Source organism: Seriola dumerili, unplaced genomic scaffold (genome assembly GCF_002260705.1).
Source record: "Seriola dumerili isolate Sdu_G_001 unplaced genomic scaffold, Sdu_1.0 BDQW01001299.1, whole genome shotgun sequence".
Taxonomy (NCBI): domain Eukaryota; kingdom Metazoa; phylum Chordata; class Actinopteri; order Carangiformes; family Carangidae; genus Seriola; species Seriola dumerili.
The window spans coordinates 2,187,961-2,193,960 of record NW_019175554.1 but is presented as its reverse complement, the minus strand read 5'-3'; positions in this window follow the sequence as shown (position 1 = coordinate 2,193,960).

The following is a 6,000-nucleotide window of genomic DNA, read 5'->3' as shown; positions in this document are numbered from 1 at the left end:
ACCCTGCTTTCCTGTCTGTCTGTTTCCCACAGCATATGTCATCATCAATACTGGCCCCGAGGATTCACACCTTAGTGATTTGACAAAATACCACTCCTGCTCCGAGCTGAGGATGTCCATCTGTGTTATAGATTTGATTATCAGACAAAGTGAATTTGTAAAGATTTTGGATTATTTGTGTTATTTTCATTTTTTCTGCATTTATTCATGTTAATGCACTCAGTGTGTGTTTACTGTTGGACAGGACGTGTTTGGCCTTATTTGTCCTCTGCTGATTTTCAGTTGTTGTCATGACTCTGCATCTCATTCATTGGTTAACCTCTTTTATTCAGTATGCACCTTTATTTATTTTTTTTACTGGGCAGCACTTGATTGGGCATTTGACTCTGTGGACAGGCTGGCTACACTATCTGTGCAGATCATAACACTAGCCAGCGAGGGCAGAATAGGCCAACCAGAGGAGGGACTGGGGTTTTTTCCAAGTGGTCCGTGTTGGCAGATGAGATGGTATCACTGCACAGAGCCAGGACCCACTGGGGACCCTGGGGTGTGAGGCACATATGGGCAAACAGGCTGCTGATGAGCTGCTTATATGAGCCTCTCATCATGGCCTTAGAGAGAGAGAGAGAGAGAGAGAGAGAGAGAGAGAGAGAGAGATGTCTCCACCAGAGGATTTGAGGTGGCTATATGTGGTGGGTGTTCATTATTTGGGTTGGCACTGGATCTTGAATTCAACCTGCTTAGAGAGCAGATATGTTTGTCTGCAGAGATGTTTTCCTTTTAGATTTTTATAAAATGTCATCCAAATTCCTCTGGGACAAACACTGTATAACAATAAAGGTTATATGAAAATGCCTGCAACTTGTTATTGTAATTTACACGTTCTCTGAATAACTGAGGCAGGCGCGTGGTCAAATGGATGGAATAAAGTTGATTTAACTGTAGTCTTAAGGTAACTCACCCTAAATAAATGATAGCCAACTTCCTGACCTACTGGCTGTAATAAGCTTTAGATCGCTCCGGAATTTTTTGATGGCTTTCCACTAATGCCTTATTGATTCTCTTCTTTCCCTTTTAACTCCCACATATGGAAGTGGAAACTATTCCGTTAGATAGACAGCTCACTAACTTGCATCCTCATCAATATGCTGCCTCATTGAACATTGAAGGGGTTATAGCATCTCATTCAAATAAACCTGCATACGGTTGCACTGTATTACATGCAGATGTAAAGTAAAAATATTTAGTTCTTCCATCTTCCATCTCTTTAAAATAAACATGTTCATGATACAGCTTGAATTTAAATAGATTCTCTGGGTTCACATCAGGAGATGGTTGCCTGTGATGTCTTCATAAGCCATGCAAATGTTTGATGTCTGTTTAGCTTTTGTGGCTATGGGAACAAAAAATTACATTCCCCATGTATCCTTTCTGTACAATTTCCTTCCATTTATTTTTCTACTTTAGCCATATACAGCCATCTTTCCTGCTCCATCTCCTGCAAATTCGCACATGCTACAAGCAGCTACACACACCCTCAGTCACCCTTGAGCACACACTTACAGTGCAGAGACAACACACAAACACACACGCTCACTCTGAGGCTGCCAGGCTGCTTGGGTGGTGTGTTGTTCTCTGGGAGACAGTGCCATATGCTGTCTAGCCTCCCATGGAGGACAGAGCCTACCGCTGTACTGTTGTCCTGACTCTGAGGGAACCCCACTGCAGTACAACACTTCATATACCGGTGGTCCTAAAACTCAGCCTATATACATTTTATGCAATTTACTCCTCAACTTGCTAACGTGTAGATTTGAGAGTGCCCTTGCAGCACCGCTTGATAACTAAGAGAAAAAAATCTTTTTTTTTTTAACCTTCTTTTACCAGTGTGCCAAGATTGCACTTTGAAAAGTCAAGACTTCATATCATTTATCATCAGTCCCACTGTCCCTTTGTGTTTTCTTTTCTTGTGATTTAAAAACAAAAACAAAGAAGGAATACACACAAGAATACTGTACATGTATGTGGGCACTCCCAGCATCCCTGTCTTGTTGGATGACAGAAAGCCCTAGCAGTAATGTGAAGATTTCTGGCAAACTGTAAACAAGTAAAGAGCTGCTGAGATGGATTCTAGACAATGGCTAACCTTGCAGTGAGAGGACCTGTCAATGCCTCTGCACATCTGCAGATGAGAAGTCTTGAAAAATCATTACAGCCGGGGAAAGTGGAGAAAACAGCAGCTTTTGTTCAGTAAAGAAATCTTGTGCTTTCTTCTCTTTTTTTAAAGAAAGAAAGACAGAGAGGAAAAGAGAAAAAGTATACAGTAAAATCGGAGAGTGCAGAGCGATAAAAACAGTGTTTTTGGATATGTTTGGCCAGGAGTGCAAGGTGATGATGTGTTTGTTGAGAAGGGGATGAAGGAAAGAGTGGGTGTAAGAGTGTGTTTGTGCACTGACTCGAGGGGTATGTGATGCGTGTTCAGAATTTATCTTATCTGTGTGTTCATTACTACTTTGCATTTCAGGCAGAGAGCTTGGGTGCTCCACTAAATCGCAGGAAGGATTGTTAGACACGCGTGTTATTAATTTTTTCAGGGTCCCTGTGGCGTCTGTATGAATCTTAATGCTGCTGACTGGGCTGCAGCTCTATCGACTTTCTTTAAAATATGAAGAAGCTTTGCTGGAAGCGCCTGGGGTCATTAGCTGAAGAGTAGGCGCAAATCCCTCACCGAGCCTGCTCCGGCTTCGCCATGTTAAATGTGCTCTTAAATTATTCATAATCATACTCTTGCCTGCACACACGCACATATACACACACACACACACACACACACACACACACACACACACACACACACACACACACACACACATATGCACACAGACAATGCACCAGGGACATAAGGGGATCAATATTAAAATGTATTCTTGTTTTGGTCTGCGGTTAATTAGCTGCGGTTCTTTTAAACCATGAAGTTTGAGAACAGATTAACAGTATCTTTTTGTACACAAGATAATATTTACTTCTGCTCCTTCAGTGCAGACATAGATGAAATACATATCAGAGGATGTTGACATATGGAAACCAAAGAAAACAATGATTCTATTTTGTACTGTTGCTTCTTTAATATTTAACAAAAGCATTTTGGTATCATGTTATGATGAGAGACAGACACACTGTAACTTGTTCTACACTGCTATAGTTTGTATGTTTTTATGTTTCCATAATTCCCTGTGGATTTGCATTAAATTTGCATGAAATGTTTACAAACTTGCATTTGATCCACTGGAATGAAAAGGTGAAATCACGCCTTTCCGGTTGGTTTACTACTTTGTCTACTTCTTCAAAAAACTGTTGTGTTTATTATCTATACATTATTGATTAAAATAAAGGTTTGAAATAACCAGACTCAGGTATTGTTTAATCACTTATATGATTAAGATACAAATGAAGTCATGACATGGACGTTATTACAGCTTAAACCTCTATTTTTTATGACTGGGTGTATTGATCCTTTCGGTGATGACCTGGTGTGATTTCAGCCAATTGCATGTAGCAAAAAATAATGGTCCACACTGAAGCTTTGTTGGGACCATTGTGGCTTTTTAGGTAGTTTACTCAATTACAAGCAAATCTAATGAGCAAAAGTAAGCTGTAAACTAAACTAAACTCCGTTGCAGGTTCTGTTAACTCTGCTATAGAGAAGTGTGTTGCCCTAGTGCTCCAGGGGTTTAAGGCACTCACCATGAATTGCAATTTCCCAGGCTGGAGTCAGGTTCGGGATTTTGTTGCATGTGATTCCTCATCTTTCTTTCTCCTCATTTCCTGTCATCTCTCCGCCGCTGACTCTCTTATAAAGGGATAAAATGCCAATAAACTACTGAGAAGTTAGTAGAAAAGAGAACATTGTTGCATTTCATCCACACCATCCTAAAAGGTTGAGATGACAGAGTTGAAAGTATTTGGTTTAAACAGGTTTGACTCGAACAAATTAAGAGAAATTTCTTTTTTTCTGGCTGACTACTCATTATGAATTTTGTCTGGTTGCTTACATAACTGACTTTAAAATTTTCTGGACTTTCAAGCACAGACACACACATACTCAAAATTCACTCACAGCAAAAAAGCTAAAGTAATGCAAATGAGTTACTTCCAGCCTCGCTTAAAAGTGGATTAGAAATCTAAAGTCAAAATCAATATTGCTTAAAACATACTTAAATGAATGAATGGATGACGAATAACAAGGGGGAAAAGTTGTAATACTTGCATTGCCTGGCTTACAGTATCTGATATTAGCCCTTACCTGAAAGCTTGCATTCAACACTATCACCAATTTATCTCTACATGATCAAGTCAAGTGAGCTGCACAAGGACTGACCTTGCTACTCTAAAAGCACTTGACAGCAGCAGTAATCTGATCGTTGTGATCACTTCAGGTAAATTAAACATGAAGAAAATGTTTAATTTACCTTTAATTAATGTGCCTCTAATAAGTGTAAATACCCCCAATGATGAAAAATGGCATGTATCACACTCACTGTCCCATGGTTGGTTGTAATAATTTGTAGAGTAAAGAGTTCTTAACTGAACTAATCATTAGCTGAACATGACCTGTGTGGCGCATACTATTTTTACCCATGGGTAATTTGAATAGGGGTTAAGTTACGACCCATCAAAGGACTCCAACATGTTTGAAACAGGTGCTGCGACAGAGAACAGGCCAAAACAATCACGTTGCTACAGAGAGGGACAGCCTGCCTAATTGATGCCTGTTTGTGTGGCACGCTGCTGGACAATGGATCAGGGCTGGCAGATGTATCGGGGGGGTGGGGGGTGAATGATACACACAAAGCCACTGAGAACAATACTACAAGAACAATGGGCGCAGACAAGCGCACGTGTGGGTTTGTGTGTGTGTGTGTGTAAGAGAGAAAGTGAGGGGATTGCATTAGAACAGTCATGCCACTATCTTTCAGAAAAAAAAGCTTTTATATTTAATAACATTCATTTACTTTATTAATTAAACAATGTCTGGGTCCTTAACCCAGACAAGTCAACAGTTGTAGAAACAAGTAACAATTGTAGATATAGTAGAACAAACTCTAACCATCAACCAAAAGCAACATTAATTGAGCAGAACAAGCAAAAAGAAAAAAAAAAAAAACCCACTACTGTACTTTTTACTGCAGTGTATAAAGGCTATAGTCCTGTTGTTACCTCCCACCCTGCCCCCCAGCAGTATATGACTTACAGTACCAAGACCTACCAGCACCTGGACCAGTTAGGCCATTATAATTATGATTATTATTATACTTAAAATGTTAATATTTAGCATCTTGAATGAAATCTGTTTTTTGAAAGAATCTTTTTAATGCATAAATCTATAGAAAAATAGACTAATACTACCTTTTTTCTAATCAGATATAGTTTATGTTTGATGGATTACTTGTACATTGCTGTAAAAGAACATGAATACAACTCACACAAGAGGGAAAGGAGTTAAAAGATTTTTTTTATACGGAAAGAATGTTTAACATTCTCTGAGGAAAAGCTTCATCATGGTCTCACTCAAGACATCCACCCTCCCACCCCCTTCCTGTGGTACATATTGATCTGTGTGTAGCTTAATGTTGGTCTTTATGGCTACGCTGTGGTTAGACAAGCCAGTAGGAAAACTACTTACTCCAGCCCACTGTTATAACTGAATCAATCCATTAGGTGAGTATTGAAACTGTGGTCATTCTCCACAATGTGTAGTGATTATATATGGCTCCAAATTGAATTATTCAATATGCAATTCAGTTATGAGCAGCATGTAAAAACCCAGATAGAGATGGATGTTTTCCTCGGGCCACAATGCATTACATCTATACATTAAATTGAAAATGGGGAGCCATGACATTAGGCTATGAGACGTAATTATGGGCCACTCAAGAACAGTAGGGCATGAAAATAATAGTGTGTATGCGTGTGTGTGTGTGTGTGTGTGTGTGTGTGTGC